This window comes from Meles meles, chromosome 15 (genome assembly GCF_922984935.1).
Source record: "Meles meles chromosome 15, mMelMel3.1 paternal haplotype, whole genome shotgun sequence".
Lineage (NCBI taxonomy): Eukaryota > Metazoa > Chordata > Mammalia > Carnivora > Mustelidae > Meles > Meles meles.
In genome coordinates, this window is record NC_060080.1 from 61,281,132 (window position 1) to 61,305,555 (window position 24,424).

The 24,424-nt window shown below is 41.4% G+C and overlaps 1 pseudogene; it reads left to right on the forward strand.

Moving 5' to 3' along the window:
- The first annotated feature begins 20,267 nt into the window (after positions 1-20,267).
- LOC123925682 lies at positions 20,268-21,353 on the forward strand (annotated as a pseudogene).
- The last annotated feature ends 3,071 nt before the right edge of the window (positions 21,354-24,424 follow it).

A 24,424-nucleotide genomic window follows, 5' to 3' on the forward strand; every position in this document is an offset into this window, starting at 1 on the left:
GATTAATTCTCAAACTCTGGCACTACTATAAAAAATCTAACAATGCTGTCAAATACTTCAAGTAATGTTTCATTTTTTTCTTGAGGAGATCCTTCTGGAAACTTTCATTCTCTGTTCCAGTCTGGACAGGTTCCCTGTTAGCCTATTACTCATCTTTCCTTCTAGGACTTCTCATTACTACTTTCCTATAGATTCTTTTGTCTCCTGTGTTCAATCCTTTGTTTCTTAGATTCCTTCTCTCTCTTGGTTTAATGCCTTGTTTTGCTGCAGCATATTCTCCAATGTCTTCCTAAGAAAGGAAGAAGAGGAGGTAATTTAAGCCTCTAATCTGAAAACAGCTATATTCTGCCCTCAAACTTGGTTAATAGTTTAGCTGGCTATAAAATTCTTCAGAATTTTGATGACCTTTTTCAATTGTCTTCTCCATTTGAGTATTACTTTTAAAGTTGAATTTTGCCCTGCTTCCCATCCTTTACATGTTACTGTTTTTCCCTGAAAGCTCCAGGATTCAGAAGTTTCAGGATGCTGAGTCTTACTTTATTAAGCTATACATTTTATAAAATATACTATTTTAAGTATATAACTATAAGAGGGTTTGTTTTTTTTTTTTTTTTTTAAGATTTATTTATTTATTTGGGAGGGGGGAAAAAGAGAGAGAGAGAAAGTGTGTGCCTGGAAGCACATGTGACCAGGGAGAGGCAGAGAGAGAGGGAGAGAAACCCTCAAGCAGACTCCCCACTGAACAGAGACTGATGCAGGGCTCCATCCTAGGACCCGGAGATGAAGAACTGAGCCTAAACCAAGAGTGGGCTGCTTAACTGACTGAACCACCCAGGCACCCCATAACTATAAGAGGGTTTGTGTGTGTGTGTGTGTGTGTGTGTGTGTGTGTGTTTAAGGTTTTGACTTTTTTTTTTTTAGGACTTTATTTATTTGACGCAGAGAGAGAGAGATCACAAGTAGGCAGACAGACAGGCAGAGAGAGAGAGAGAGGGAAACAGGCTCCCCGCTGAGCAGAGAGCCTGCCATAGGGCTTGATCCAGGACCTTGAGACCATGACCTGAGCTGAAGGCAGAGGCTTAACCCTCTGAGCCACCCAGGTGCCCCAACTATAAGAGTTTTGAAACACACACATAATAATGTAATCTCTACCACATTATTGATATAAAATATTCCCAGCATCACCTTTTACAGTTCCTCTCATTGAGTTCCTCTCAATCCTCGGTTCCTAGAAACTTCTGATTAGCTTTCTATTACTATAGTTTTGCCTATTCTAGAACTCCATATAGAGTCATGTAGGAGGGTGCCTGGGTGGCTCAGTGGGTTAAGCCACTGCCTTTGGCTCAGGTCATGATCTCAGGGTCCTGGGATCGAGTCCCGCATCGGGGTCTCTGCTCAGCAGGGAGCCTGCTTCCCTCTCTCTCTCTCTCTCTCTCTGCCTGCCTCTCTGCCTACTTGTGATCTTTCTCTGTCAAATAAATAAATAAAATCTTAAAAAAAAAAAACTCTCTTTAGAGTCATGTAGGAGATAGTTTCCTATGTCTGGTTTCTTTCCCTTGGCACTAATTCTTTTGAGATTAATCAATTTTGTCATGCGTATCAGTTTTTTCTTTACATTCCTTGTTGAGTAGTATTCCGTTTTATCAATATACCACAGTTTACACATTTACCTGGAAATGGACACCTAGGTTATTTCCAATTCTTGACTGTTATAAACAGTCATATATAAACATTTGGCTGTTATAAACTTATACCATTTGTATGAATCTCTTTTCATTTCCCCAAGGTAAATATCTAGGACTGAAGTTTCCAGGTCATTTGATAAGTATGTGTTTGTGTGTGTATATATATATATATGTATATACATATACACACACACTCATACTTAGTTTTTATTTAATTTTTTATTTTAAATTCTGCCTAAGTAACATACAGTACAATAGTAAGTATATATTAACTTTATAAGAAACTGCTTAACTGTTTTTGCAAAGTGGTTATACCATTTTGCTTTCCCAGCACTAGCACATGAAGGTTCTAGATGCTATGCATCCTCACCAATATTTGATGATGCAGTCTTTTGAGTTTTAGCCATTCTAGTGGGTATAGTGGTATCTCATTCTGGATTTAACTTGTAATTTCCTAATAACTAATATGTTGATTATCTTTTTTTTTTTTTTTTTAAAGATTTTATTTATTTATTTGACAGAGAGAGAGAACACAAGTAGGCAGAGAGGCAGGCAGAGAGAGAGGAGGAAGCAGGCTCCCCGCGGAGCAGAGAGCCCGATGCGGGGCCCGATCCCAGGACCCTGAGACCATGACCCGAGCCGAAGGCAGCGGCCCAATCCACTGAGCCACCCAGGCGCCCCTGTTGATTATCTTTTTAATTTTGATGAATTCCATGTAGCAGATTGAATAGTATTCCTCCAAAATTCATGTCCACCCAGAACTTGAGAAAGTGATCTGATTTGGAAATAAGATCTCTATAGATCTAATTAAGATAAGGATTGAGATAAGATCATACTGGATTAGGATAGGCCCTAAATCCAATGATATGATCCTTGTAAGAGACAGGAAAGGGCACACAAAGACACAGAGAAGGCCGGGAAGATGGAGGCAGAGATTGTGATTATATTGTATATAGGTTCTGGTACCAATTCCAGTATATGGGTGTTTTTCCCCACAACACCAAGCAATTCTCCCACACAGCTAGGTATCTTACAATTCAACTAATTTCTTACACTATCTACCCAGAGATAGTATCAGATTCCACAAGTTAGCCCTTCAGTCCCACAAGATCGCCTCCCACTTCAGATGTCAGTCACAAGCCCAGGTTGTTACTTATTTCTGACCAATTCACTATAAATTGGAGGTCCACCTTTCCCCTCCTTGGGTTCAATTAATTTGCTAGAGCAGCTCATACAACTCAGGAAACCCATTTACTCATTAGGTTACTCATTTATTGCAAAGTATATGAATCAACAGCCAGATGAAGAGACACATGGGATAAGGTCCCCAAATGAAGGTGGTCTGTCCCTGTGGATTTCAGTGCCTGGCACAATAGCACATAGAAGTATCCTGGTTCCCCACCTAGAAAACTTAAACCCATCTTCTGGGGTTTTTCTGGAGACTTCATTACACAGGTATAGTTGATGAAATCACTAACCAGAGATCAGGGCAGGTAGAGGATGGGACTGAAAATTCCAGCCCTCTAATTACATGGTTTGTTCTCTCAGCAGCCAGCCCCCTCCTTAGGTGGGGGTCCCTAAGTCACCTCATTAATATAACAAAAGACACATTTGTTGTTCTTACCACTGAGGAAATTCCAGAGTTTTAGGAGCTCTGTGCAAGAAAGGAGGACAAAGATCAAATATATATTTCTTATTATATACCAGAGATTACCATCAGCTAGAAGAAGCAAAGAAGGTTTCCCTTGGAGACTTCAAAGAGGATATGGCCCTGCCACTCCTTGAGTTTGGCCTCCAGAAATGTGAGAAAACTTTCCTGTGGTTTTAAGTCACCCTGTTTGGGGTAACTTGTTATGACAGCCTTGGAAAACTTATACAGTCCAATGTATCCATTTGTTTTCTTTTATTGTTCTTGCTTTTTGTGTTCTCCTTAAGAAATTTTGCTTTATACAGGTTACTAAGATTCTTTTTTTTTCCATCTAGTTTTATGGTTTTAGCTTTTACATTTAAGTCTATAATCCATTTCACATTAATATTTTATATGCTGTGCAGTAAGAATTAGGGTTAACTTTTTATTCTAGCATTATTTATTGAAAAAAAAATTTATCCATTCCCCCATTGAATTGCCTAAGAAACTTGGTCAAAAATTAATTAATCATAATTTTGTGGACTTATTTCTGGACTCTTTATTCTGTTCCCATGATCATCTTTCTACCAATATCACAATGTCTTGATTTCTATAGCTTAATAATAGGTTTTGAAAACAGATAGTGTAAGTCCTCCAACTATGCTGTTTTTCAAAACTAGGGTTCTTTAGATCTTTTGCATTTCCATCTAAATTTTAGAATCGGCTTGCCCATTTTTACAATTGGAATTTTTAATCATTTGTTGCTAGTATATAGAAATATAATAGCTTTTTTAATATTAACCTTGTATCCTGTGAACTTGCTGATTCATTTATTAGTTCTAGTAGCTTTTTGTAGAATTTTTAAAGATTTTACATAGAGGGACACCTGGGTGGCTCAGTTTTAAGCATCTGCCTTTGGTTTGGGTCATGATTCTAGGATCCTGGGATGGAGTCCTACATTGGGCTCTCTGCTCAGCAGGAGGCATTCGTCTCCTCCTTCTCTCCCCCTCCCCTGCTTGTGTTCCTTCTCTTGCTATGTCTCTCTCTGTCAAATAAATAAATAAAATCTTAAAAAAAAAAAGATTTTACATAGATAACAATGTCTTATGTGAATAGAAAGAACTTTACTTCTTTTTCACTCTGTGGAAGATACATGGAAAAAATTTAAATTTCTTTTTCTTTTATTATTTATTTATTGTTTGTTTTTGTTTGTTTATTGCCTTACAGAGAACTATCTAGGACCTCCAACACAGTGTTCAGTAGATGGTACTAAATTGTGCATTCTTGCCTTGTTCTTGATCTCAGGGGGAAATCATTCAAACTTACACCCTTTTTTTTTTCAATCTTACACTGTTAAGCATGATGCAACATTAAACCTTTTTGATCATTAAACCTTATGTTCCTGGTATAAACCCCACTTGGCCATAATGCATTATCCATTTTATATATTATTGAATTCAATTTGCTAATATTTTATTAATAATTTTACATCATGTTCATGAGGATTGCTGGTCTGTGGTTTTCTTTTCTTGTGATATTCTTGATGGTTTTGGTATCAGGGTGATGCTGACTTCATAGAATGTGTTGGAAAACATTACTCTTTCTTCGCTTTATGGAAAACTTTGTGTAGAATTGGTATGATTTCTTCCTAAATATCTGGTAGGTTCTCAGTGAAGCTGTCTGGTCCTAGCATTTTCTTTGTGGGGGTTTTCAATAAATCAGTTTCTTTAGTAGGGTAAGATTAAGTTATATAATCTCCTTTAGAATGAACGTCGGTTTGTGTCTTTAAAGGAAAATGTACATTTTATCCATGTTGTCAAAATTATTTTTGAAAGTTGTTTATAACATTATCTTATAATGCTTTTAATGTCTATAGGTTCTATAATGATATTTTCTCTCTCATTCCTGATACTGGCAATTTGTGTCATTGCTCTCTCTTTATCTTTCCTTTTTCCCCCCATGAGTCATTTGTTGTTGTTGTTTTTAAGATTTTTAAAATTTATTTGACAGAGGGAGACACAGCAAGAGAGGAAACAGAAGCAGAGGGAGTGGAAGAGGGAGAATCAGGCTTCCCACTGAGCAGGGATTCTGAGGCGGGGCTTGATCCAAAGACCCTGGGATCATGACCTGAGCTAAAGGCAGACACTTAACAACTGAGCCACCCAGAAGCCCCATCCCGATATATCTTTTTTCAGTTTGATTGCTCTCTCCATGATAGTTTCACGATTTTACTCCATTATTTTTGTTTTCTATTTCATTGATCTTTTCTTTTACCTTTATATTTCCTTTCTTCTGTATACTTTGGCTTTAATTTGTTCTTCTGTTTCTAGTTTCTGAAGGTAGAAGCTAAAGTCATAGACTCAAGACCTTTCTTCTTTTCTAATATAGGTATTTAGTGCTATAAATTTCCCATTAATACTGCCTTGGTTGTACCCACAAATGTTGATAGGTTGTTGTTATTTTCATTTAGTTCAGAATACTTTCTAACTTCCTTTTTGTTCTCTTTTTTGGCCCACAAGTTCTATAGAGTATATTTAGTTTAAGTATTTGGAGGATTTCCCAGAGATCTTTTCATTATTTAATTTTATTTTGGTGAGAGAAAATACTTTGTGTAGGTTGATTCTTTTTTAATTTATTGAGATTGGTCTTATGGTCCAGAAGATGATTAGAAATATAATCTACCTGCAGCACCTGGGTGGCTCAGCTGGTGAAGCATCTGACTCTTGATCTCAACTCAAGTGTTGATCTCAGGGTTGTGAGTTCAAGTCTCAGGTTGGGCTTCATGTTGGGTATGGAACCTACTTTAAAAAAAAATCCACCTAATGGGAAAAAATGTTATCATTATCATGCTAATAAAAGGACTAAGGTCTGAGCAACAATATGTTTCTTTTCTTTTTTAAGATTTTATTTTTAAGTAATCACCACACCCAACATGGGGCTCAAGCTCACAATTCTGCGATCAAGAGTCACCCATTGTATCAACTGAGCCAGCCAGGTGCCTCAATGTTTATCATAAATCAGTATATTGGAGTTTGGATTTTACACATCAGTCTGATGAGCTCAGTGAATATGAGTTCTTTACTGAGAGAACAAGCTGCCTCTTAATGTTCACTATGTACAATGGCAAAGATCTTAATAGAAAACTGAACATTTCAGTCTTTCAGTTATTTTCAAATATCCATATATCCATTTCAGGATATTTTCAAATATCCATATATTTTTATTCATATATTTGTTTTACCTTTAGAACATAAATGGTGATTTTAGGCCCCTGAATAAATTGTCCTTGCTTGGATTACTTTGTTTCTCATCTGAGAATTTAAAATTAAGTAAATTTAATTGACTATATTTATACATGAATGTATTTTGAGAGGAAGTCCCTGTTGCTCACTATCACTGATTTAGCAGTTTTTTGTTGTTTTTTTTTAAAGATTTTATTTATTTATTTGACAGAGAGAGATCACAAGTAGATAGAGAGGCAGGCACAGAGAGAGAGAGAGAAGCAGGCTCCCTGCTGAGCAGAGAGCCCGATGCGGGACTCGATCCCAGGACCCCGAGATCATGACCTGAGCCGAAGGCAGTGGCTTAACCCACTGAGCCACCCAGGCGCCCCCTGATTTAGCAGTTTAAGTGGCCAGTCAATATGTAGGATTTGAGCCTCCTTGGAATCAGTCTCAAAGTTCTATTCATGAACATATTGAAATTAAATATTTTCAGAGCCATTAGATGGTGTGTAAATACACTGACTCAGGATATTTTTCATTGTGCTACTAGGCATCATAACTGCAGTATCTGAATAAAAATTGCTAACCTATTAAAAGAAGTTGCTGGGGTGCCTGGCTGGCTCAGTCAGAAGCGCACGCAACTCTTGATCTTAGGGTCATGAGTTGGAGCCCCACGTTGGTGTAGAGATCACATACATAACATAAATAAAAAATTTAAAAATTTTTTTAGTTGTTGCCAGTGTCAAAAAGCAAAGACAAAGCAAAACCAATGAAAAAAGTGATCCTCTGCTTCTCCCACAAAGCAGAGGGGAGTGCCCGGGGAATAGAAAAGCCTTATCCTTCCTGTGCTGTCCTCACAGCCAATACTTAGTCTTGAGTGTACCTCAAGCCCTCCTCTGTCCTTTCATGACTGGAGCATAGTGACAGTAGGATCCGCTTCAGTCATCAAGCCCTTGTGAAACTGCTTTCTCTCATGAGGCTCTCCAGCTGCCTTTAAGCCCTCATTTTCAATACTGTCTTAATATATGTATGTAGGCCCCACATGCCCAATAGGAGGCATTGGGCCTTTCAATTGCACAATATAAAGTTGTATAGAAAACTAAGTGGCGTAGTACCAGATCTCAGGAACCAGTCATCAGTCTGGGGAGAAGGAAAACTTTTGTTCTAAAATAACCACAAGTCTAGGGGGTGCCTGGCTGGCTCAGTCAGTAGAACATGCGACTCTTGATCTTGGGGTGGTGGGTTCAAGCCCCGTGTCAGAGGGTAGATTGTAATCTTAATTTTTTAAAAAAACTTTAAAATAGCCACAAATCTGGATGTGCAAGATGAAATTATCCACTCTCATTTATAACATGTCAATGATAATTTAACCCCTTTTGTCTGGTAAGTATTTTCCAACCAATTAAACATTGTTGGCACATCATGGTAAGTTTTAAGAAAAAGAGAAAAAAGTATTACTAAATTCAACCTTAAATTTAAAGCAAAGAAATGAAAGAAACATCCCTTGCTTCTGCCACAAGCCTACAACAAGGTAGGCTTTTTCTGGAGAAAAATTTGTCCTGAAGTTCCTCCACAGCTTTTTAAAAAATAATCTATAGAATTGTAACTCCCTTCACATTCACTAATGTCTCTTTGTGGACATTGTTCAATGTGAAAGGAAGAACTGAAATAAAAATGTTCATAATTCAAGAAGTCTTTTTGTGAGAGATAATGAAGTTAGAAACAAAATCCCCACAAACCGAACGCTCCAGAGTTTCGCAAATTTCACTTTTCCGGGCTCTCATCCAAGGGTGAACAAGAAAAAAAGCACCTACACGTGGTGCCAAAACACAGAATTTTGGGTAGGGAATCAGAAAACCTAAATGCTGACCCTGGCTTTGTCACTAACTTGTTGGGGGAAATAGCAGTAAGCTGCTTAGTCTTCCTGCTCTGGAGTTCCTCATCTCTAAAGTCAGGGGATTGGATTAATAAATTCCAACATTCCTATAGACTCCTCCCTCTGTTTCTTTGGTTTCCATGACTCCCTGCTCTCTGTGTTCTCTTAATATTTCTGGTTCCTCCTTTCTCGCAATTCTTCTTCTTATTGTCGCATAAAGGTGTAAGTCTCTCTAGTAAGCTGTCGCTGACTCCCTTTTTTCTCTAATCCTCTCCTGTGATATTATATTCTCTGTGGTGGATACTGGTGTATCACCCAGACCCCTCCTTTTTTGTTCTTGTTTAAGGTTTTATTTTTAAGTAATCTCCACACCTAAGTGGAATTCCAACTCACAACCGCAAAATCAAGAGCCCCACACTCCACTGCCTGAGCCAGCCAGGTGCCTTCCAGATCTCCTCCTTCTATACTGACTTTCCTTTCCTCAGCTGCTGGGAAGGTTGGAGGATGACAGCTCTCAGCTGAGTTCCTCTCTGGGAATTGCCCTCATGCAAAGAGAGCCACCTTACCCAAGGTCACATCCTCTTCCTGAGGAAAGCCACATCCAATGTTTGTTCAGTATGGGAATGAGAAGAGCCAATCCCTTACTCCAAGATGGGATAACTTTGAGAAGCCAGCCATACATGCTCCAGAATTTTCCTGGTTTCTGTTGTAACTGCATTGCAGTTCAACTCCCCAGTTCAACAGGTGTTGATCCTGAGAGCACTCCTCAACAAACCACCTACACAAAAATATTCTTCTCAGTGTCTGTTTCTTGGAGAACCCAAGTTAAGATAGCTGGTGCCAGGAGTGATTCAAGGAAGCCGACTGTAAAATGAGATATTGGAACTAGACCACCCATCTTCCACCTGGCAGTGAGTACCCCATCACTGGTGGCCAGAGGAATGTGACACGCTCTTGCTATTCAGTACTACTATTAAAATTTTCACTAGTGGTGGAATACTAATGGAAGGGGATACAGCAGCTTTTGAGAGGTTGGGGAAAGTACTAACTAGTAGTGTTAACCAGAGTGAAATCAGATGGATTTTTCTGAGTGTCACCGATGCATTGGAAAAAAGACATCAGAAGACTAAGAGTGATTAATCATCAACTGAAAACCAGAGGGCCTCGTTGGAAGCATATACAAAGATTCTCATCTCCTGCAGCCAGAGGTCAAAAAAAAACTGTAGATGGACCCAGACCCTGGACTTAATTATAAGAGTGGTGGAAACCTAAAGAAATTGGAATTCTCTAGTCTGCTGTGTCAAGGTCAGGGCTCTGGGTAAGAGGAGGTGAAATCTCAAGACTTTGAATGGGAACATTTGGATTGATCCACACAGAAACTTTGAAACTTGGGGTGCCTGGGTGGCTCAGTCATTAGGCATCTGGCTTTAGCTCAGGTCACAATCCCAGGGTTCTGGGATGGAGCCCCGTGTCAGGCTCCCTGCTCGGCGGGAAGCCTGCTCCTCCCTCTCCCACTCCCCCTGCTTGTGTTCCCTCTCTTGCTGTGTCTCTCTCTGTCAAATAATAAAATCTTAAAAAAAAAAAAAAAAGAAAGAAAGAAAAGAAAGAAACTTTGAAACTATGAATCTCTCTAAACTTTCTGGGCCAGCGGAAGTGGCCCACTGCTCCTGTTAAGGCTTCACATAAATCATGCAGAGGCCCCTCGACCTAGATAAGAAATCAAAGAAGGATTTTCAAGAGCAGCCTGCCACTTGAATAATACAACCCAGCAAACATTATGGTATTAGAAGTGTCAGTGGTGGGAAAGGATGCCATTTGAAACTTCTGGCAACTTCCAATAGAGAATCACAATGTAGATCCCAAAGGTACTGGAGTAAGGCAATGCCAACTTCAGTGTAGAATTTTCCACCATTTGAAAAATAGCCCCAAACATGCTATTGTACTCTAGTAAAGACAGAAGATCTGATTATAGGATATCAAGTGAACACTAGGCTGCCTATTACAAGATTGTTTCTATCAGGCCCATCTGTTACACCGTGGAAGGGGTAAATAGGGGATCAGGCAGGAAAGTGTCAGGAGAGCACAGTATGTTGCATAAGCAGGTGATCCAGAACCCCCTGTCATCCTATGCTGGTACACTGGTGTCTGTCCCTCAGCTCACACCTACAGCTGCCCTGGCATAGTCAGAGGATCCACTGGGGCTTTCTTAGGCGTCTCTGACTCATTTTTGAAGGTAAATGGACAACCGTGACAGCCGTAGTGTAAGACGTTTCTGGTAGAGGCTTCCGCACAGGCTGTGGTTATCCACTTTCTGTGGGAAGAGAAGTATCATGAGGTAGGAATATACATATGGGCAGCCTTGGAAAGCTGGGCAAGTTGGTCAGGAGTCTGAAAGAATAAAGACTAAAAGATAAGGTTGAGGGCCTGTCACCCAAACCACCAAGAAAGCCACCTAGATCAGCGAGGTGCTGGCTAAGGGTAAGGGAATTCTAGAATGGGTAGTGGAGGAGGGACACCCTGAGTTATAGTTCTACCTGAAGCCAGCTATATTAGAGAGGGATGAGTCCATCCCACCAACCTTTCTTTTACAAGTTTCCCCCAGGAGGAGACCAGTTAGAATTCTGGAGGTGTTGAACTTGCTTTATAAAGCAAGTGGGTCTGAGTGGCATAATAGGTAGGCTGTCGTGGATGCTGTGCTGTATTGCCCAGGCCCCCTTTCTGGACCAAGGCACTTATTCTCCCAGATACTGGATGTGTTGGTTGCCCAAAACTCCCAGCTAAGTCTTTCTCCAAGGATTGCCTTCAGCAGATGAGCAATTTCTCCCCTCCAAGATCATTTCCCTTGCCTGGCATAAAGTCCAGGACCCTTGACCCAAGATGGGACACCTCTGAAGGCCCATCCCTGCTTGAGAAACCCCACTGGGTCATCTGAGGCCTCTGTTGCAACCGTGCTGCTGTTCAGCTCTTCTCACTGCCCATTCCTCCTGCATTCACTCCCACACAGGCATCATCCCACGGGCACGTCCGCTGTGACATCCCACACACCAGGGTTTGGGGTGTTAATATTTAATGGGTACAGTTGCAGTTTGAGAAGATGAAAAGTTCTGAAGATAGATGGTGGTGATGTTGCACAATAATGTAAATGCATTTAATGCCACTGAGCTGCACAGTTGAAAATGGTAACACTTACGTTATTCTGTTTTAACACAATAAAAAAATTCCTACTCGTGAATCTTCCTCAGGGTCTCCTTTCTTAAGGAACCTAACCAAACAACCTCTGTGAATATGGCAAAAATTGCTAGCTTCCACCAATATTCATCCTTTCTTTTTCTTTAGTAATGGAACTCAGCCCGAAACTGCAAGCAGTCTTGCCCTTGGCCGTGGGATAGCATGTGAGACGTGTAACTAGCATGTGAGACATGTGACTAAGTTTGGCCAGTTGGGTGTGAGAAGTATATGGGCCCCTTCCTGGTCATGCTGTTAAAGTAATAGGCATCCCCTCCCCTGGTCTCCACTGTTTTCTGCTGGCCATGATACAGATGCAGTGGCAGGAGCTGGAGACAGAGATGGAAGTCAGAGATAGAAGATGACAGAGTCACCCTACCAACCCTAGACTGATTATCTTAGCTGTTACAGGAGATATAAATCAACTTCTGTATTGTTTAAGCCATGGAATTTGAGGTATCTTTGTTACGACAGCTCGGCTTGTATCTTCGCACTTTGACTCCAAAATTCATTCCTCTAATCCTGACTCCTTTTACAAACAGCTCCTATTTCTTGTCCCCAGTTTTGAGACTCAGCATGTTCACACCATAATTTATCCTAATGCTTTCTTTTTTTTTTTAAAGACTTTATCCATTCACTTGTCAGAGAGAGAGAGACAGAGAGAGAAAGATCACAAGTAGGCAGAGAGGCAGGCAGAGGCAGAGGGAGAGGCAGGCTCCCCGCCGAGCAAGGAGCCGGATATGGGACTCGATCCCAGGACGCCGGGATCACGACCCGAGCCGAAGGCAGCCGCCTAACCAACTGAGCCACTCAGGCGTCCCTATCCTAATGCTTTCTAAGCTTTGTTCCTCCTTTGTTCTTTATTTCTAATAATACCACAATTTCCTGCTTTTGAAGAAAGAGCCTTGAACATTCACACAGTGGAATACAATTCAGCCATTAAAAAGGAGGAGGAGGTAGCCCGAGATATACTGATAATGGAACCACTCCCAAGATCTGTTGTTAAGTGAAGAAAGTAAAGTGCAGTACGATGTCTGTAATATACCACTACTTGTGTTAGAAAAAATAAAAGACTAGTTACCTCTGTAAATATTTGTATGTGCATAAAGTATCTTGGGGAGGATAACCAAAGTCTTGAGTTGCTGCTCTATTTATTTATTTTAGATTTTTTCTTTCTTTCTAAAGTAGTCTTTACATCCAACATGGGGCTTGAATTCACAACCCAGAGATCAAGAGTTTCATGCTCCACCGAATAAGCCGGCCAGACACCCCTGTTTGCGTTGATGCTCTAGATAGGACAGCTGGAGGACAAGGTGGCAGAAAAACTAATTTCTTACGTATACGTGTTTGAATTGTGTACTGTGTGCAAAGAGCTGCTAGATTATACAACCCAAGGATGCACTATTCAAATTTTAATTTGTGTAACCAGCACCTCTGGAATTGTGCTGTGTGTGCCCTGGGCAGCTGTTCATATCGGTCCTGTTATGCATGTTTTACATACTTAAAAAAAAGTTCAAGAAAATATGCTTACTCTTTGTTCTATAGCTTAAACAAAACAGCTATTTTCTGAAACTGTCTAGTTAAAATATCCTAGGATTTCATAGATTTCTGTCTGGATTGTTATTTACATCTCCCTTACCAACCATCAATTTAAAAATGAGCTTTTATTATCATTTTAGAGTTCCCACTCTATTTTTTTTTAAGTTTTTATTTATTTATTTGACAGAGAGAGATCACAAGTAGGCAGAGAGGCAGGCAGAGAGAGAAGGGGAAGCAGGCTCCCTGCTGAGCAGAGAGCCTGATGCGGGTCTTGATCCCAGGACCCTGAGACCATGACCTGAGCCAAAGACAGAGGCTCAACCCACTGGGCCACCCAGGCGTCCCATAGATTTCCCACTCTTCAAAAAAATAATAAAAAATAAAAAAGAGTTCCCACTCTTTTCAGGAACTTCCTTCAGCACTGAAAGGACCAGGCAGCTTTTTCCTCCAAAGAACTCCAAGGTGAGATGGGGAAGGCAGGACACTAAAACCCACATAACAGTGTGACCCCCACAATTCTCCTCCTCTTCCTAGGAGCTATCAGTGATCAGTTATTTAGTAGGGACTGAGGACCTGAAAAATGTCCTTAACTTTAGACCCTACAAATTCTGCTACTATGAATTTCCCACATATCCTAAGGAAAGCATCTGCAGTACACAAAAAGGTGTATGTACCAGAATGCTCACGTGTCTTATTTCTATTTCTGTTGTCTAAAAACAAACCACGGAGCCATAGATATAGGACTCATTAAATCTAGTACAGTTCGTCTAGGTAATGGAACTCCAGATGTTAGAAGAATAATGAAATGGGAAAATGATTACATTGTATTGATAAATGATAGCAAATTACAAGGCATAGGTAAGGGTATTATCCTAAGACAATCCCAATGTGGTGTTTTTGTTTGTTTTAAGTAAGCTCTGCACCCAACGTGGGGTTTGAACTGCCAACCCTGCGGTCAAGAGTTGCATGCTCTTGGGGCACCTGGGTGACTCAGTTTTTAAGCGTCTGCCTTTGGCTCAGGCCATGATCTCAGGGTTCTGGGATTGAGCCCTACATCAGGCTCCCTGCTTGGCGGGAGGCCTACTTCCCCTTCTCCCATTCCCTCTGCTTGTATTCCTGCTCTCGCTGTATCTCTCTCTGTCAAATAAATTAAATCTTAAAAAAAAAAAAAAAGAGTTGCATGCTCTTACCAACTGAACCAGCCAGGTGCCCCCCAATTTGTTTTTTTAAGAAATGTGTATAACTGTATCTGGAGAAGATATTCGCCAATATGTTAATACTGCCTTTCTTTGGGAGTTGGGCTTATTGTGCTTGCCTGAATTTTCTCAAGTTACAATTAATCCGTTTTCTCTTCTAATTAAAAAAATATTACCTCCACCCAAAGTCAGCTTAAGGGGTCCTTTGAGCATTTTTTGTTCCTCATTAGTCTCCCATAGTACTCTGAGGCATATATTTATACCAATTTTAAATGAGAAACATCAGTCAGTCCTGGGTTATGTAAAGAATTTTTCCTACTTGATTATATATACTACAACAAGGAGGTAAGAGTAGAGGGGAGGCAGGTGATAAGGGGGTAAGGGTGGGTAAAACAGATTAAATGGTTTTGTTACCTTTGTTGTAAGTTTTCCTTCCAGAAAAAGTAACTTAATGATTTTCTAGCTAAATGAGCTATTTTACATTTGTAGAGATGACAAACTTCACTATTTACCAGGACCATATGCTTTTTTTGGTATTCATACAGGCTTTGAAGTCTAAAATACATGCTGTTTAGGAATGTTAGTCTAGACTAGAGAATAATAGCTCTCCCCTAAATAATATATAAGTATCTTTTTAAATTACCCTTGGCAAGAGGAAATTTTAAAAATAGAAGATGTTGGTCAGAATCAAGTTCTATAAATTAGTACATTCCTTGTAAAACATTTATGGATTTGATTGAAGGATTATTTTAGACACATTTGTGTATAATATAAAGACAAATTCAATGTAAAAATTTTTAATAATGAAAAAGTGAGTCCTAAAAAGACCAGCAGGTGGCATAAATAATTTATTTAATCAAAACTGCCAAGATCTATATGGTAAAATACACTTTCCCTGACCTTTCCCCTATGAAAAAAAAATCTTGTGAATATTTAGACCAATTAAAGTATCACTAACAAGATTAACTTAGTTATAAATACAAAAATTAAAATTGCAGGACAGATGGATCTCATAGATATTAACCCAGAGCTTAATTGTAAACTTGTGTGCCCAGGCCCATCATTAAACTGAAACACAAAAGACAACATATAATGAGAGTGTCTAACCTGGATGCTCCACCCAGCACACTTCAGCATCTCTGAAGTAGGAAGAGTGTGCTGACATCAGAGCTCCAGAAAATAATGTTTTTAAAAGCTACGTGGGTGTGTACCTGCCCCCAATTAATTACTCTACAAGGATAACATGAACTGGAATGTTGGTCTCAATATTCAGTCTTTACTGGGAACTAGTAAAGTTCCAAGACACCAACCTGTCAGATAGCTTTTGGCTGCCTTGGATCTATAATAGGATATTTTCCCTATTCACCAAGAGGAAATGTTGTCTCTGCTTACTTTTTTTTCCCCCGATGTTATTGATTTCTTTGACAGACAGAGATCACAAGTAGGCAGAGAGGCAGGCAGAGAGAGGAGTAAGGAGGCTCCCTGCAGAGCAGAAAGCCTAACGTGGGGCTCGATCCCAGGACCCTGGGATCATGACTTGAGCCAAAGGCAGAGGCTTTAACCCACTGAGTCACCCAGGCGCCCCTCTGCTTACTTTTGTACCTGCTCCCCTGAAAATAGTTCCCATCTGAGAGAGACATGCCAGAGAGATAGTTGATGGTATGGTGGGATTGGCCTGGACTTAACACTGGAAGAGGAGACTTTGTCAAGTGTAGTCCTGCAGGCTCTTGATTCTTACTAGCACATAGCACAGACTCAGGTCTGTGCAGACCACATGTCATCTAAGACCTCTAGAGCACTGCTTCCTGACCTGGGACCCTCAGCTGGCACTCCAGGGGCCACAAACTGATCACTGTAGGTTAGAATCCACATAGGTGTAATTAAGAAAAAAACTGCACCAAACTATTAATAATGCTTTCTCTGGAAGGTGAGTTCATAGGAGACCATCTAATTTATGCTCACTTTTCTGCCTTTACTACCTGAGTCTTATACACAGCAGGTACTACATAAATACCGTTGAATGAATGAATATTTTTCTGTCATGTTTAAACTTTTTTGAAGTGAGCATATTACTTCTGAAATCATAATGAAAATAAACGTTTTCTAATGCTCTTGAACTCAACAAGTAAAGAATTACTCTTCTAGAGAATTTTTCACTAGGTGAAAAGCTCATTGTTTTTCTTCCATAGTCTTTGTTTGTTTTGTTTTTTAAGATTTTATTTATTTATTTTTGCAAGAGACGGAGAGAGTGAGCACAAGCCAGGGGGAAGGGGCAGAGGAAGAAGCAGACTCCCTGCTGAGCAGGGATCCCAATGCGGGACTCCATCCCAGAACCCTGGGATCATGACCTGAACAGAAGGCAGATGCTTAACTGGCTGAGCTACCCAGGATCCCTCCATAATCTTTATTTGGATGAATTTAATTTTTTTATCATTGTTGTTATTTTTATCATAACTTTTTTTTAATAAACATATAATGTATTTTTATCCCCAGGGGTACAGGTCTGTGAATCGCCAGGTTTACACACTTCACAGCACTCACCATAGCACATACCCTCCCCAATGTCCATAACCCCACCAACCCTCTCCCTACCTCCCTCCCCCCGACCCCCCTTAGTTTGTTTTGTGACATTTGGATGAATTAAATTTTTAAGTGCAAATATTACTCAATATATACAAGCTTGACAAAACCCACGTAACCTGAAGAATGTCTAAATCAGATTAACTATTCAATTATGTAAATCACCAGTGATTCATTTCAGAGACTTTCCAGGTGTCTCCACTGCCTGTTTCAGGAAACATGCTCCACTGTTACTGTACTATTTGCTTTTCTGTGGACACTTTACACACAGCTGCATTTTGAAGCATCACCTCTGAGTCTTGGCCCCTCCCACATTAGCCAGGAAGCAGTACTGAAAGTCTGCAGCTTTTTCCTCAAGTGAGACATTCACTGTCCTGCTCTGTGTTATTTGCAAGCAGTCGTCAGCTTGCAACCCAGGTAGGCCAAATATTAATCGGAAGGCAATTGGGGTGGAGGGATGTAGAACAAAGTTTTTTAAAAAACTGTGCTATAAAAAACAACAACAACTGTGCTATAAATAATGATTGGGATCCAAGTCCAACCCACAAAAGTTGGATTCACACATAATAAAGTTGAAACCATTCAAATTTTGGTATATCGATATAGTGGGCACTCAATATATATTTACTGGATAAATGAATATTGATGGGGCACCTGGGTGGCTCAGTCAATTAAGTGGCTGTCTTGGATTCAGGTCATGATCCTGGGGTCCTGGGATGGAGTTCTGCATTAGGCTTCTTTCTCAGCAGGGAGCTTGCTTCCGCCTCTGCCTGCTGCTCCCCCTGCTTGTATTCTTTCTGTGTGTGTCAAGTAAATAAAATCTTTTAAAAAATAAAAGTAAATAAATGAATGTTGATAGTGCTTCTTAGCAAAGGGAATTTAGAGACTGAGATTCTGTCTACTCTGCCTGCCCAAGGAGGCACCTACTCTGTTCCTAACACCTGGCAGCTCTTAATAGCCGCAGGTATCACAAGGTATTGCAAGTTGGATCTTGGTAACTAGGGAGATGCCTGTATTGGTGTTTTTAGGCAAAGATCTTCTCTTTGAAAGCAACTTGGGGGACTTACTTTAAGGGCACTAGCCTGTTGGTTCTCATATCTTTAGGTGTGGCAGTTCTCATAGAAGGATGGTTGTGGGCTGGAATATAAGGGGTATTTATTATGTTTGGTATTTTAGAACTTCATGTCATTTTAGTTTAGACTCCTATGGTGTTAAGGGATTGAGATTCACGTTAGCTAAATAAAGGGGTCTATTGTAAGTAGTGATCCTAAGTCTACCATTAATCCAAAAGGAATCATCACCAGGCTTCCTTTGGCTAGGGTGGAGGGTGGTTCTAGGCTCAAAGTTTTCAGAAGCCCTCAGCTGCGGGTCTCTGTGGCCTTTCCTGCTGATGCTCCTCCATTAATAGGCTGTGAATACACATCTGCCTTGTTCCACCTGCCTTCCACAGAGAAGGAGAACCTGTGGCATCAGGCGGCAGGGTGAAGGTCATCGGTTACCATGAAGATTGGCAGCCCTCTCTGATGAATTAACTGTGGCCCAGAAGGACAGGGTGCAGGGTCAGGCACAGGCACATGGGGCACAGATCATAGCTATCTACCAAGGAGGACTATGGCGGCCCTTAATTATTTATCTCTCTGGTAACCAGTAGAATGTGGCAGAAGCGACTTCTGAGTCAAAAGAGGCCATGCAGTTTCCACTTAGTTCTCCGGGAATGCTTGCTCTCAAAATGACCCCTTTTGGAAGCCAGCGGCCATGCTGTGAGAAGCCCAGGACGCTTGGAGAGGACATTGTAGGTATTCCAGTCAGTAGTCCCAGCTGAGGCCACCCTTTGCATCATACCAGCCCAGGCACCACATATGAGTGGTGGAACCTTCAGATTATCACAGCCCCTGGCTATTCAAATCACCCCCAGCATTTGAGTTCCCAGCTAAGGGCCCAGGCACCATGGAACAGAGACAAGACATCTCCGCTGCACCAGATGCACATTCCTTACCCACAGGGTTTGTGAGCTAATAAAATGATTATGGCTTTTACCACTAAATTTGGAGTAGTTTAATAAAAACAACAGTAGAACCCTAGAATATAAAGCATGACACATTCAAAAAACCCAAAAGAAGGTGGTATGGCAGACCAATGTGGGCTCTTACTGGATATTTGATTGTAACAGCCACCTCTGCTGCTTTCTACTGTGAGAAGTCCAAAATCAGATAAAGAGAAAGGCAAGATCGTCTGAAACAAGTGTGGTTGTGAAGATGTGGCTTATGCCTCTATATAATCCCTAAACCATGCAGAAAATGTCATTCATTTTCAGTCTCTCCCATTTACTATAGAGATAAATACAGAGGGCTCTGGTTCCACCCAGGTTTTGCTTTATATGAGGGCTCCTTATCGAGCAGGGCCCCACCAGGGTGACTCTCCCCCAACTCTGAGCAACAACCCAACAGATGTCTCAGCTGCCCTCCATGTGTCCCGGTTCTGCAGCTTGCTAATGCCAGGCAACTGCTGCACACCCTAGCCATGCTTCCGTCCCACCACCAGCAAAACCATCTTCCTGTTAGTCGCCCTCGTTCTCCAAATACCAGAGAAGAAAAGACAAGAAATGCTTTTGTTTCTTTTGGCCCAGGTTTGATTCCCCTGTCGCCTGGGCCATTCTACAGTGGGCACCAATTTCAAGGATACCCTGCTGTGGCTCACTCTACCCTATGTTGATTGTATGGCTTTGCATGAATTGTAAATCAGGAGGCATTAGATCTTTAGGTCAGTGCACGTGGTTTTCACTGTGGAATGCACTCAGGGTGCAGGGCAAATGCCTACTGACCCCGTGTTTATTTTTTCAGCTGGTGATTGAAGCTCTGGCCCAGTTATAATAGATGTGAATGCCAATGTCTTGTCCACTTTCAACTTTAGTGCAAATCTTGCACTGAATAGGGGTCGTGTTTCCACTCTCAGCATGTAAAATAGAAGTAATTGTCATGTATGTGTTTCCAAAGTAAATATCATTGTGTTTGCCCTCCCACCTCCACCATATAGAACTGTTTTGTTTTGTTTTTTTTTAAGACATGAACATGGAAAAATAATATTCCAGACTTCTGGGGAATGTTACTAATATCTCCAAGAATGGGGGCATCTGGGTGGTGCATTCAGTTAAGCATCTGACCCTTGGTTTAAGCTCAGGTCCTGATCTCGGGGTCGTGAGATCAAACCCTGCGTGGGGCTCCATGCTGAGTACCGAGTCTCCGTAAGACTCTTTCCCCCACCCCCATGTGATCTCTCTATCTCAAATAAATAAATTAATTTAAAAATATATATATCTCCAAGAATGGGCAGACCCATGAGCAGGTACTGCTGGCCGATATGCTGGGTGTGAAGCAACTCATTGTGGCAGTCAATAAGATGGCCGTCGTAGAGCCGCCTTATGGTGGTGCATGCTTTGAGGAGATCTGCAAGGAGGTGAAGGCCTAAACCAAGAAGATCAGTTACAACTCTGAGGTTGTCGCCTTTGTGCCCATCTCAGGCTGGCATGGGGACAGCACCAAGATGTCCTGGTTCAGAGGCTGGAAGATCACCAGGAAGGAAGGAAACGTGGTGGCCACGACATTACTAGAAGCACTGGACTCCATCATTCCCCCTGCCTGCCCTATGGACAAGCTCCAGCGGCTGCCTCTGCAGGATGTATAAAGATGGGGGCATTGGTACCATGCCTGTGGGCTGGGGGGAAACAGGCTTCCTCAAGCCTTTGCCCCCTGCAACATCACCATGGATGTCAAGTCTATAAAGGTGCACCACGAGGTGGCTGAGGCCCTGTGGAGTGACAATGTGGGCTTCAAAGTGAAGAATGTCAGTGAAGGACATCAGGTGGGGCTGCGTGGTGGGAGACAAAGAATGACCTGTCCTTAGACGTGGGGAGCACCATCTCCCAGGTGATCATTCTCAACCACCCCTGCAGCATTGCAGCTGGCTACTCCCCAGTTCTGGACTGCCACACGGCCCAAATCGCCTGCAAGCTTGCAGATGTCAGGGAGAAGATTGGCACTCAGGCAAGAAGCCGGAAGACAGTCCCAAAGCCCCAAAACCTGGGGATTCAGCCATCATTCAGATGATTCCATGGAAGTTCATGTGTGTGGAAAGCTTCTCAGAATACCCACCACTTGGTGGCTTCACTGTATGTGACATGAAACAGACAGTGGCTATGGGGGTCCTCAAGAATGTAGAGAAACAGCAGCAGCTGGTGGCAAAGTCACCAAGTCTACCATGAAAGCGACCAGGAGGCAAGTGGTGACAGCCCAGGCCTTTCCAGGCCTTTCTAGGCCGGGGGCAGCCCAGGAGGAGCCACAGCTGGATAAGAACAGCTTAAGGAGAAGCCTTGGACTTATTCTTCTCTTACCTGAACTATCTTAAACCTGTCCCTGCTATTGCAGTTCTCTTTTTGGTGATGAGTTTGAGGCATGGGAATAAAGCACAGCAAGTCTTCCTTTGGGTAGGGTGGAGGGAAGCAGGCTTTTCTTTTAATTATAAAGACCTTAAAAAATTTTTTTAATTTATTCTAAGTAATCTCTATACCCGACATCAGGCTTGAACTCAAACCCTGAGATCAAGAGTCACATTCTCTTCCAATTGAACCAGCCAGGGACCCCATAATTATAATGTTTTTTAAAAAATATTCTACTCTATAATCCATGACCACTCTTCTGCCTGTAGTATTTCACACCTCCTTAACTGAATAACATACTCCTTTTCCTGTGTATTAATCATGTAACAAATATTGATTGAGTGCCTACTGTGAGTCAGATACTGAGGATTCAAGGATGCTCAAGATAGACAAGATGAGGTTTTTTTCCCTTAATGAACCTATATTTAGGTTCAGGGAGACAGACAGTAAACAAACAAATAAATAAATAGATAAGGTAATATATTTTTATTTTTTAATTTAAAAATTTTTTTAAAGTAATTTCTATGCCCAATGTGAGGCTCAGACTCACAGCTCTGAGATCAACAGTCACATGCTCTACTGACTGAGCCAGCCAGGTGCCCCAAATGAGGTTATTTTACATTGAGAAAAATGCTTTGAAGAAAATAAGCAGGGGTAATGAACAACTAATGTCACTTTAGGTAGAGTGGTCAATGCGTCTCTGAGACCTAGAACCTACAAAGGAGCTGCGGAGGTAGGCAAAGGCCAGGTCAAGCACAACCTTAGGGGCTTCTCCCCTGAGATGATTCTTCCCAAGGGAGTGACATGATTAGGTCTATATATTTTTTTTATTTTTTAAAAGATTTTATTTATTTGTTTGACAGAGAGAGATCACAAGTAGGCAGAGAGGCAGGCAGAAAGAGAGGGAAAAGCAGACTCCCCACTGAGCAGAGAGCCCGATGCAGGGCTCGATCCCAGGACCCTGAGATCATGGCCTGAGCCTCAGGCAATGGTTCAACCCACTGAGTCACCCAGGCGCCCCATAGATCTATATTTTTAAAGTCTCAAATCTTAAAGTCTCTTGGCTGACATGAGGAATGGATGGGAGGTAGGTTGGGGCTAATTCAGGAGGGTGGAAACCAGTCACTGGACTGCAATCATCCATAAGAAGAGGCTGCTTCTCTTGTGCCCTCAGTAAAATTAATGTTTTGAGTGTTTTTTAGACAACGGTCACAGATTTGCACTGATTAATTCACATGCATTGTTGGCTGCTACTAGTTGGCTAGACAGTACCCTTCTCTTAACGTTTTTAGTTCTGTGTCTCACCAGCTGAACAAATCACCATTTGAACTTGTGAAAATGCAATAAATATATTAATTCAATGCTGCAAATGTTTTGAGCACCTGGTATGTGTGAGGCACTGTGTTAGGATTTGGATATTCAAGGGCCGCCTCAGTGGCTCAGTCTGAAGTAGCTGCTTTTGGCTCAGGTTGTGATCCCAGAGCTCTGGGATCAAGCCCCACACTGGGGCTCTGCGCTCACAAGGAGTCTGCCTTTTCCTCTCCTGCTGCCCCTCCCTGTACCTTTCCTCTCGTGCTCTTGCTCTCACTCTCTCAAATAAATAAATAAATCTTTAAAAAAAAAAAAGATTTGGATATTCAAAAATAAATGAGGGGCGCCTGGGTGGCTCAGTGGGTTAAGCCTCTGCCTTCGGCTCAGATCATGATCTCAGGGTCTTGGGATTGAGCCCTGCATCGGGCTCTCTGCTCAGTGGAGAGCCTGCTTTCCCCTCTCTTTCTGCCTGCCTCTCTGCCTACTTGTGATCTCTCTCTGTCAAATAAATAAATAAAATCTTAAATATATATATATATATGACACTTGGTCACAGCTTTCCAGGAAACTCCAGTCTCGAACAAGAAGGCAGCCTACCAGAGACAAGTAAATCAGAAATGAGATCATGCTTTGCTTTCCTTGTGGGAATAGAATAAACCTCCAGAGCCCTGGGAGCAGAATGATTCCACAGATCTTTAGATGGGCTGGGGAGAAAAGAATCAGAAAGACTCAACTTACATCAGAAATGAAAAGAGAATTTGTATCCTCAACTTCGTTTCATCTGTGCAGCATTCCCTGGGGTGCAGCCCCTGCACCTGATGTGCTGGTATGATTTTCTTTTTACTTCCTGACATCTGGGATGATAGAATCCAGTGAAAAACACAGGTCCTCTAGGGGCACCTGGGTGGCTCAGTTAGTTGAGCGTCTGACTCTTGGTTTTAGCTCAGGTCTGATCTCATGGTCGTGGGATCAACCCCCACTTCAGGCTCCATTCTCTCCCCCGTCCCTCCCCCACTTGTACTCTCACTCTCTCTAAAATAAATTAAAAACAACCTTTAAAAAAAGAGGAAAAAAAAAGAGAGGTCCTCTGGCTTCAAGGAAGTTTAGAGCCAGCTTATTCATAAAAAGTGATTTCTCCAATCAAACAAAATATTTTCCACAATGCAATATCACATGTCCTTGTCAAATAAAAACTTCGATGAGTCATGACATTTAAAAAATACCTTAAATAAAAAACATACAGAGGGGCACCTGGGTGGCTCAATGGATTAAGCCTCTGCCTTCGGCTTAGGTCATGATCTCAGGGTCCTGGGATGGAGCCTGCTTCCCCCTCTCTCTTCTCTCTCTCTCTCTCTCTTCCCCCTGTCTCTCTGCCTTCTTGTGATTTCTCTCTCTTGGTCAAATAAATAAATAAAATCTTTAAAACACACACACACACACATATGGAAAAGTTCCTTTTGAAGAGGGACCCCTCCCCAACATGACAGCAAGCTAGAAACCGAAGTCTGTTACTCCCCTTTTCCTCTTAACACTTTCATGTACACGTGTATAAGGAGAATTGAACCTGCAGCAGTTTTCAACTATGGCCACATATGGAATCACACAAGAAGCTTCAGAAAAAATATTAATGCCTGGATCCCAGCCCCAGATATTCTTATTTAATTGGTCTGAGGCATGTCCTCAGCATCAGTATTTTTTTTTTTAAGATTTCATTTATTTATTTGACAGA